Below are 11,312 nucleotides of genomic sequence, written 5' to 3' on the forward strand. Positions count from 1 at the left end.
ATCCTTTTGCCTCTGAGCCTTTTAACTTACTGCCCGCCCTGCCAAGAGAGCCCTAAACCCTCATCTCTCTCACCTTCACCTCCCACAAAGCTGCCTCCTTACCTTTCAAGTCTCAATTTAAATATCATATTAAGGGGGTGACTGGCTTAGTCAGCAGGTGACTCGATCTCGGGATTGTGAGTTCGAGCCCCATGTTGGGTGTAGAAATTACTTAAAAATAAAATCTCAAGAAAAACAAACAAACAAATGAATTCTTGTGAAGAATTAGAGTACCAGGGGCGCCTGGGTGGCTCAGTGGGTTAAGCCGCTGCCTTCAGCTCAGGTCATGATCTCAGAGTCCTGGAATCGAGTCCCGCATCGGGCTCTCTGCTCAGCAGAGAGCCTGCTTCCCTCTCTCTCTCTCTGCCTGCCTCTCCATCTACTTGTGATTTCTCTCTGTCAAATAAATAAATAAAATCTTTAAAAAAAAAAAAAGAATTAGAGTACCAGTAAAGGTAACTAGATAGGTAAATATGAAATATTGTATAAATGTATTTTTGTTTATAATCCTTCCTTCTCCTGTGGGATTAAGACAACTGGACAAAGTAATAATTGTAAAACCATGTTGATAGACTTATAATTATAAAGATATGGTTTGTATAACAATAATAGCACAAAAGAAGAGACGAGGGAACAGAACTATATTGGAAGGGCATCTGGGTGGCTCAGTGGGTTAAAGCCTCTGCCTTTGGCTCAGGTCATGATCTCAGGGTTCTAGGATCGAGCCCCACATCGGGCTTTCCTGCTCAACAGGGAGCCTGCTTCCTCCTCTCTCTCTGCCTGCCTGTCAGCCTATTTGTGATCTTTGTCTGTCAAATACATAAATAAAATCTTGAAAAAAAAAGAACTATATTGGAACAAAGTTCTTGAGTACCATTGAAATTGATTTGTATAGTTTATGTAAATTATGCCTTGCTTTTTCTGAAATGGGCTAGAGGGAGAAGTTTGGAAAGCATAATGAAACTTGTAGAAATTAGGAACCGTGGAATCTCAAGCCAATTACTAGGCAATGATCAGGAATTGTAATATAGCTAGGTCTTATGTCCGGAATGTAGTCTGGGAGCCCAAAAGTTGTTCAGGAACTAATATGGTTCTATTTGAGTTAACCACCAACATTATCCCCATTTCTCAGGAGGAGTTCATTGATCCCTACTGTTATTAATCTATTGCCAGCAACTCAGTCTGCCTCACTGTGTATGTCTGACCCTCCTTCCACTACCAACACATGCTTTGTTTGTCTCCCCATAACCTCCTAAAAAAACTCTGAGTGGCCCAGGCATCATCATTCTTATTGAAAGGATTTGGGTCCTACCCCCTGGATGTGCCACTTTGGTATGCAGATTATTTTGAGCTTAAGAACCTTGAGACTCTGTGGGCACAAGACAAATATTTGTCCCTCCCTTAACCACACAGAAAAATCTAAATTGGGAGTCTTTCCCAGAATAAGGGTTATTAACAGAGGTAAATTTTATCTGAGTGTCCCATTAGTATGGTAGGGCAAACATCTAATTACCAAACTTCTGATCTTCTTTTTGCGCTATGAAATGCCTTTCTTTCCTCTAAAATCCCAGACCCCTACCCCTTTCTCAGTTCAGAATGACATATATACTTCATTTTGCCTGTCTTTGGAATTTCCATGCCTATCTGGATTCCCCTTACATATGCCTATTAAATTTGATTTTCTCCTGTTAATCTGTCTCACGTCAATTTGATTCTTAGTCCAGAAATTCTCATTCCCTATCATTACCAAAGTTTTCATGCCAATCCTCCTATTGGACTGATAGCTTATCTATTTATTGGCTGTCATTCAGTCAGGGGCTCACTCCTCTAGCACCACCAGCGTTAGTATGACAAGATGAAGGTGGCCAGAAGCATGACCACTTAAGCTTAAAAAAAAAAAAAAGCTAGAGTTGCCTTGCTAAGTCTGGGGCACTGAACACGACACATGCCTTCGGAAAGGGATGAAGCAGAACGTAAAAGATACACCCTCCCCTCCAGAGTCTTCTCCTAAACACAATTAATCTTTGTCTCCTTAGTTCTTTCATTGCACTTTCTTTGCCTGGAAAATTATGAAACTCTAAAGGAGAAAGACATGTCAAAACACTTTTATTCTTTCCACTGTACATTTTGTAGAAAAGATGATCAAAAAACTTGTTGAATCAATGTAAGAATCAAAGATTTTTCTAGATTCACCCATATAATAAGGAGGATATGTATATTTTTATAATGTAATCTTATAATTCTTATGATCTCTAAATCATTCAGTATGGAATTAAATACTTAGAGTATTGTCCTATGTGTAGCCCACTTCTCTGTCATTCCAATCTATCTATCTATAAGCTTGATGGAGAAAACTGGAGGGTAAAACCCTGAAATGTTTTTTTACTGGAGTTATCCCCACAATACTTAGTGTTTATTAAATTTACATGCACTGTTTACTTTCACTTCAGGGCATTAATCTGGCAATTAAGTCTACATAAGGAATATCTGGCAGATCATAGACAAAGGTCTGAAATATATTAACTTACATCCATTAGGTCAGCATTTGTGGTATGACAATGCTTGTTGAACTTCTCTCTTGGTCGCAAACAGAGATTTGCTTTGCCTACTTTGAATAAGAGAAGCTGTACTATCAGAGTTAAGTAGAGTAGAAGTAGGAGAGAAAGGAGCCTCATAAAATTATGTTGGGACTCTCAACAGAGCAGAGGTCCAGACACAGTAAAATACCTCTAGTAAAGTGTTAGGTTCACATCATCATTATTTGTGACTCTTCATGCTCGTGCCATCATTACCAACAGGACCTTGCTTTTTCTTCTTCCATTTACGCTTCCCTTTTTATTCTTCCCACTACAAAACTGGCTTCCTTACCCTCTTCTCTATCACTAGGGTGGACCATACAATTTAAGATCAGAATCAGGACATTCTTTCATTGTAAAAAAAAAAAAGTTTTGGTTATAATTTTGCTGGGCCTAACAAACGTAAACTTCTATCATTCTAGAAACAGGAAATTCAGTAACTCTGTTATCTGCTTCCTAGTTTATGCCTATCAGCTCTGTTTCTGCTTCGACGTAACTTCAGCTTACTAGGGGTGACAAATGCCTCAGTGGTCCGTATAGCCTCCACTCATTGCTTCCAGGCCAGTAACATGGTCAGTCTCAGCACACGCCAAGTGGAGATATACCAAACCTGTTTGGGGAGGGAAAATCTTGCTCATGGAGAACATTAGAAAACTAAACATACCAGCACAGACTGTGAAAACACCTCCAGGAATGACTCTTATAGATGCTGGACCCAGGAAGCAAAATATATAGCTAGTGGGCATTCTGGGAAGGTCACCTAAAGCCAAGTTTACTACACAAGTCGGTTCCTTAAAGCAATGACACAATGGTTGCCTACAGTAAATGAGGGTGGAGATGCTAGAACTACCTTGGCAGAATATGAGGCATGCGTCAAAAAGAAAGATCACATTATTAGAATGGGCTTACTACATAAAACCAGAGAATGTGCTATCTGAACATGTTTTCCAGGAGAGCCCACAGGATACTAACTTCTGAAAAGCAATGGGAACATGGTATCAGAGGAAGAATAGGTGTTCAACATCAGTGACCATTAGGAAAACGCAAATTAAAGTCATAAGAAGTTCCAGTTCAAGATGGCGACATAGGAAGATCCAGAATTCACCTCCTCCTGTGGACAAGTCTGAATTACTTAAGAAAATAAATTTGGAAACAACTCCCTTTTCACACTCATACTACCATCATCTGATTAAAATTGCCTCTTTCAAAGCTACTCTTCCACCCCCATTTTCTACAATCGTTTACAATCAAAAGCTCATGTCCTTGCTTCCTGTAGCAACCAATTGTCCTTGTAATTCAACTTCATAATCTCTAGAATTGATTGATTCTTTTCCTTTTCCAATGCTGACATTCTATTGTAGACCTTGTTTCCTTTGAAAGTCTTTAACTTACCGCTCCTCCAATTTCGTTTTATTAGAATTTGGCAGTTTAAAAGGTAATCACATCATTCTCAATGGAGAAAAACTGAGAGCTTTTCCGCTAAGGTCAGGAACACAGCAGGGATGTCCATTATCACCACTGCTATTCAACATAGTACTAGAAGTCCTAGCCTCAGCAATCAGACAAACAAAGAAATTAAAGACATCCAAATCGGCAAAGAAGAAGTCAAACTATCACTCTTCACAGATGATATAATACTATATGTGGAAAACCCAAAAGACTCTACTCCAAAACTGCTAGAACTTGTACAGGAAATCAGTAAATTGTCAGGATATAAAATCAATGCACAGAAATCAGTTGCATTTCTCTACACCAACAACAAGACAGAAGAAAGAGAAATTAAGGAGTCAATCCCATTTACAATTGCACCCAAAACCATAAGATACCTAGGAATAAACCTAACCAAAGAGGCACAGAATCTATACTCAGAAAACTATAAAGTACTCATGAAAGAAATTGAGGAAGACACAGAGAAATGGAAAAATGTTCCATGCTCCTGGATTGGAAGAATAAATATTGTGAAAATGTCTATGCTACCTAAAGCAATCTACACATTTAATGCAATTCCTATCAAAGTACCATCCATCTTTTTCAAAGAAATGGAACAAATAATTCAAAATTTATATGGAACCAGAAAAGACCTCCAATAGCCAAAGGGATAGAGAAAAAGAAAGCCAAAGTTGGTGGCATCACAATTCCGGACTTCAAGCTCTATTAAAAAGCTGTCATCATCAAGACAGCATGGTACTGGCACAAAAACAGACACATAGATCAATGGAACAGAATAGAGAGCCCAGAAATAGACCCTCAACTCTATGGTCAACTAATCTTCGACAAAGCAGGAAAGAATGTCCAATGGAAAAAAGACAGCCTCTTCAATAAATGGTGTTGGGAAAATTGGACAGCCACATGCAGAAAAATGAAATTGGACCATTTCCTTACACCACACACGAAAATAGACTCAAAGTGGATGAAGGACCTCAATGTGAGAAAGGAATCCATCAAAATCCTTAAGGAGAACACAGGCAGCAACCTCTTCGACCTCAGCTGCAGCAACATCTTCCTAGGAACATCGCCAAATGCAAGGGAAGCAAGGGCAAAAATGAACTATTGGGATTTTATCAAGATCAAAAGCTTTTGCACAGCAAAGGAAACAGTTAACAAAACCAAAAGACAACTGACAGAATGGGAGAAGATATTTGCAAATGACATATCAGATAAAGGACTAGTGTCCAAAATCTATGAAGAACTTAGCAAACTCGACACCCAAAGAACAAATAATCCAATCAAGAAATGGGCAGAGGACATGAACAGACATTTCTGCAAAGAAGACATCCAGATGGCCAACAGACACATGAAAAAGTGCTCCATATCACTTAGCATCAGGGAAATACAAATCAAAACCACAATGAGATATCACCTCACACAGTAAGAATGGCTAAAATCAACAAGTCAGGAAATGACAGATGCTGGCGAGGATGCGGAGAAAGGGGAACCCTCCTACACTGTTGGTGGGAATGCAAGCTGGTGCAACCACTCTGGAAAACAGCATGGAGGTTCCTCAAAATGTTGAAAATAGAACTGCCCTATGACCCAGCAATTGCATTACTGGGTATTTACCCTAAAGATACAAACATAGTGATCCGAAGGGGCACGTGCACCCGAATGTTTATAGCAGCAATGTCCACAATAGCCAAACTATGGAAAGAACCTAGATGTCCATCAACAGATGAATGGATAAAGATGTGGTCTATATACACAATGGAATACTATGCAGCCATCAAAAGAAATGAAATCTTGCCATTTGCGACAACGTGGATGGAACTATAGAGCATATCATGCTTAGTGAAATAAGTCAAGCGGAGAAAGACAACTATCATATGATCTCCCTGATATGAGGAAGTGGTGATGCAACATGGGGGCTTAAGTGGGTAGGAGAAGAATAAATGAAACAAGATGGGATTGGGAGGGAGACAAACCATAAGTGACTCAATCTCACAAAATATACTGAGGGTTGCTGGGGGGAGGGGGGTTGGGTTAAGGGGGTTGGGGTTAAGGACATTGGGGAGGGTATGTGCTATGGTGAGTGCTGTGAAGTGTGTAAACCTGGCGATTCACAGACCTGTACCCCTGGGGATAAAAATATATTATATGTGTATAAAAAAAGGTAATCACTAATAAAGTAATGCTTATAATCTGCAAAATGTTAGCCTTTGCGTACCTCTGACTATATATACATCATGACCCATCTATGCCAGTCTCTTAGTTCAGGCAATATCTGATCCACTTTTTTTAAAAAGAGTTAGTTTATTTGAGAGCACGAGCAGGGGGTGGAGGGAAGGCATAGAGAAAAGAGAGGGACAAGCAGATTCAGAGCCCAACATGGGGCTCGATCCCATGACCATGAGATCATGACCTGAGCCAAAATCAAGAGCCAGAGGCTCAACCAGCTCAGCAACCCAGATGCCCCTGATCAGCATTAAAAAAAAAAAAAAAAAGTTGGGGGGTGCCTGGCTGGTTTAGTCAGTAGAGCATGTGACTCTTTCAGGTTTGTAGGTTTGAGCCCCACACTGGGTTTAGAGATTACTTAAAAATAAAAACTTAAAAAAAAATTTTTTTTTCTTTAGGACTAGAAAGAAATAAAGGACCAAAAAAAAAAAAACAAAAAAAAAAACAAAAACAAAACAAAACAAAACCTCTGTTTTTCCTTTTGTCAGAAATTATTAACCTAATAAAAATGTTCAAAAATCTGTGAAAGTGTTATTTTGAAATGGTTTTATCATTTTTAAAAGCCAGAATTGTTTCTTTCTGCTTTTGTAATAATTTCCATTTCCTGACTTACAGGGTCAGATTTCTTCAGATAAACCCTCCAATTTTTGCTTCAACTCACACCTCACTACTGAAATACTAGAATTAAAATTTCTTCTACCCACAGGAGTATACTTTTTTATTATCACTTTAAATTGAACTACTTGGATAATTTCCCCCTTTGAACTAGAAGAAAATATAAAAGGAAACATCTAGTCACCTGAGACAGAAATCTTGGTTCTAAAACCAAGACTTTCAAAAACACAAGTGTTGGTGAGGATTTGGAGAAAAAGAAACGCTTCTGTACTCTTGGTGAAAATGCAAACTGATGCAGCCACTGTGTAAAACAGTATGGAGGTTCCTCAAAAAATTAAAAATAGAATTGCCATATAATGCAGTAATTGCACTCTTGCGCATTTACCCAAAGTATACAAAAACATTAGTCTGAAAGGAAAAATGCACCCTTGTTTATTGCAGGATTACTTATAATAGCTAAATTACTGAAGTAGCCCAAATTACTGAAGTAACCCATAAAAGAATGGATAAAGAAGAGGTGGTACATATATACAATGGAATATTATTCATTCACAAAAAAAGAAATCTTGCCACTTGCAACAACACAGATAAATCTGCAGTAAAATGGTAAGTGAAATAAATCACTCAGAGAAAGACAAATACCATGTAATTTCACTCCTGTGTGAAATTTAATAAACAAAACAAACGAACAAAGGAAAAAAAAGATACAAACCAAAAAACAACTCTTAACTCTAGAGAACAAACAGACGGTTAGAGGGGACATGGATGGAGGGATGGGTCAGAGTTGAAGGGGATTAAGAGTACACTTATGTTGATGAGCACTGGTTGATGTACAGAATTGCCGAATCACCTGATTACACACCTGAAGCTAATATAACATTGTATGTTAACTATACTAGAATTAAAATAAAAATAAGGGGTGCCTGGGTGGCTCAGTGGGTTAAAGTCTCTGCCTTTGGCTCAGGTCATGGTCCCAGGGTCCTGGAATTGAGCCCTACATTGGGCTCTCTGTTCTGCGGGGAGCCTGCTTCCTCCCTTCTCTCTCTGCCTGCCTCTCTGCTTACTTGTGATCTCTCTCTCTGTCAAATAAATAAATAAAATCTTAAAAATAAAATAAAATAAAATAAAAATAAAAAATGCACAAGAGAGCTTGTGCTCTCTCTCTCAAATAAATAGCATTTAAAAAAAAATAAGATTTCTCTTCCTTTCTCTGGTTTGGTGGTAGATGTACACCTCCTGAAATTACCTTGCTCTTAATTATATGTCAATCTCATATAATTTTAACATGAATGATTTGCAGGTAAATTTGGCTAGTACTTAACAAACATAAAAACAATAATATTTTATTAGTATTTTATTTTTTTTAAGATTTTATTTATTTATTTGACAGACAAAGATCACAAGTAGGCAGAGAGGCAGGCAGAGAGAGAGGAGGAAGCAGGCTCCCTGCTGAGCAGAGAGCCCGATGCAGGGCTTGATCCCAGGACCCTGGGATCATGACCTGAGCCGAAGGCAGAGGCTTTAACCCACTGAGCCACCCAGGTGCCCCAATTATTTTATTTTTTAGAGCTCAGTTGTGAAGCAATCATTTTGAGCACTTAAATAAACCTTCATGTAAAAATCTGGAGAATTTATTTCAAATATACTCCAAATACTTAAACAATGCATAAATATTTAATATTATTAACATCTGAAAATAAATTAACCAAATAAACATTTCATATACACTAAAACACTTAAATAATGCTAAACTATCAAAGTTAATGTTAGATCTTTCAAAAATAATAGAAATGATTTTGTGTTGTGCATTTTTAATTCAAAACTGTACATGGATGCAATATCATAAAGACCCCAACAACGACAACTTTCAACACTGTGTATTTTTCAATTTTACACTAATTCTTGCATAAAGCAATATCTGACAACAGATCTAGATTTACTGATACAGCTTGAAAGTGGTAATCTATCAATTTACCAAACATGCCAAACTAACTTTTTAAAGTAACAGATTTTTGCTCCAATTTTATATTTTCCTAATTTTATAGATACATGTGATAAAATTTTAATTTCATTAACTATAAGGCTAAAAAAGTAACCTTTTTCCAACATATAAGGTCATTTTGAGGAAAATAAGGATAGATTTTAATATTTATAATAGTGACTGATTAATTATAATTGACTAGGGTACTAGATCTGAGACGTTTATAATTCCCTAAGAATTATGCCAGAACCTTGTTCATTTCAGTCACGTTATTCGTTACTCTTTACATAAAACTGTTATAAAAAGTTATGTCTATATATTGACAATAAAAAAACTATTAAAATGTAGCAACCTTTTTCTCAATGCTTCAAGACTTCATATACAGTATGCAAATCAATATTACTGATGTTTTAACATAATCTTTTAAATTATATACTTGACAAATTCTTTAAAAGAGAAATTATAATTAATCATAACATTTTCATTTTCCTACATAAAATTATTTCCTCCTATAAAATATGTCAATCCATTAAAAAAAAAACCTCCTTAAAAGCAATCTTTATAATCTGATAAATAAAAAAAAGTTCCTATTCACTTAAATAGGGGGCATGAGCCCTGTACATTAACTATTCTGTCCTGATTCAGGATTTTCCTCTGGTGAAACAGAATTCCAGGAAAAAAATGGAAAAAAGTACTAAATGAATAAGATATGTCTTTTTTGGGACAGAATTCACCTTTATATCCCTCTGCTACCAGTAATGTCTTACCTGCTCTAAACCATTCAAGGTTCAAGTTCACTACTACAAATGCAGACATTTTCCAGTTTTCGTCATAGATTTTTCTTTTAAGTTCTCCATGCCCATTTACCTTGCCAATGATTTAAAGGAGTAAAATGAAGATTCTAGTTGCAGTTTTGACAAGTAAGAGATGAAAAGGCTTCCAGTCCCAAATTAAATAGAGATTACATTAAAAATTTGGCACTGTCAAATTAGACAGAGATTAAGCTGTAGTGAAAAAAGAAACAAGGTCTATAACAAGTATTTTAAATCTGCTAAGAGAAAAATCAATTAATTATGCCTTGCTATCTACCAAAGACATTGGTTAAAAGAAGTCTCAGTAATACAACATATTATATTACCTTTCCTTTTGTAATGAAAATGGCTATTAAATATATTAATCCTAATTATAATGGAATAATTTATTAAAACTTATTTTCTTTCTTTAATACTAAGGTAAAATACATTTTGGAAAACTACATGGAATGTCCCCAACAAATTGGTTCCTTAGCTTTAGCACTGCCTGTGTCATACAGTTTTATTCATTATTTCAACCACGTGAAACAAACATGATCCCTCAAAATATAAAAACAAGTCTGATCTTCTGTTATATTAAATAATGAGTTCAATCATTTAATATAAAACAACATACCATTTTGGGTTTCTGTTAACAGGGCAAAATAGAAATTAGTCATAGGAAAAAGTACTAAATGAATAAGATATGTCTTTTTTGGGACAGAATTCACCTTTATATCCCTCTGCTACCAGTAATGTCTTACCTGCTCTAAACCATTCAAGGTTCAAGTTCACTACTACAAATGCAGACATTTTCCAGTTTTCGTCATAGATTTTTCTTTTAACATTGTTTTTAGGATGCTTTAAACAATTAGTTTCACAACTATTATTTCAAATTTATGTTTACAATTCATAGCCCATATTCAATAAGGCCATGGTTCTTATACTTTTTGGATCACAGACCACTTAAGATTTTAACAAGAGATCTCTCCAGAAAGACAAATAATTACATATCCAGTTTTGCTAGCAATTCAGGGGTTTCAAGGCCCCAATGACATCTGCTTAGGATAAAAATCCTTGTAATAAAGAGAAGAAATCAAACAACAGATTTATTTTATATCGTAAAGGTTTAATTAAAAAAATAGAGAAATCTATTTTAGGTATTGAACAAATTTTTGTGTGTGTGATTGAATAGGCAAAATTAAAATATTTACAAAGGAAGGAATTTTTGTTATTAGTCGTAGCTAATCATAACCTTGTGAGATTTATAAGAGTATTAGCTAGTAAATATATGATACATTAACTGGAGGAGTTAATGTCCACACTTGAGGGCAGAGTTTATCAGGATCTATCAGTAAAGAAAAACATATGCAAAAAAGGGTAGTATTTTCTAGTACTACTGATATACCATGAACAGATCCTTAGATTCAGGTAGATCATTTGTAAGATACCATCAGTGATCAATGTATGCAACACAGTTGCACATAGCTGTTAAGAAGTCATTTTTGATATGCATTACAAGAATGTACCCAAATAACCAAAGGACTACTATTCAAAATTTCTAGAGCAAATGCAATTAATGGCTTTCAACTTATAGTTAAAGGCTTACAACAGATTTTAATACTTTAAATCATTAAAGAT

Source organism: Mustela nivalis (genome assembly GCF_964662115.1).
Source record: "Mustela nivalis genome assembly, chromosome: 1".
Taxonomy (NCBI): Eukaryota; Metazoa; Chordata; class Mammalia; order Carnivora; family Mustelidae; genus Mustela; species Mustela nivalis.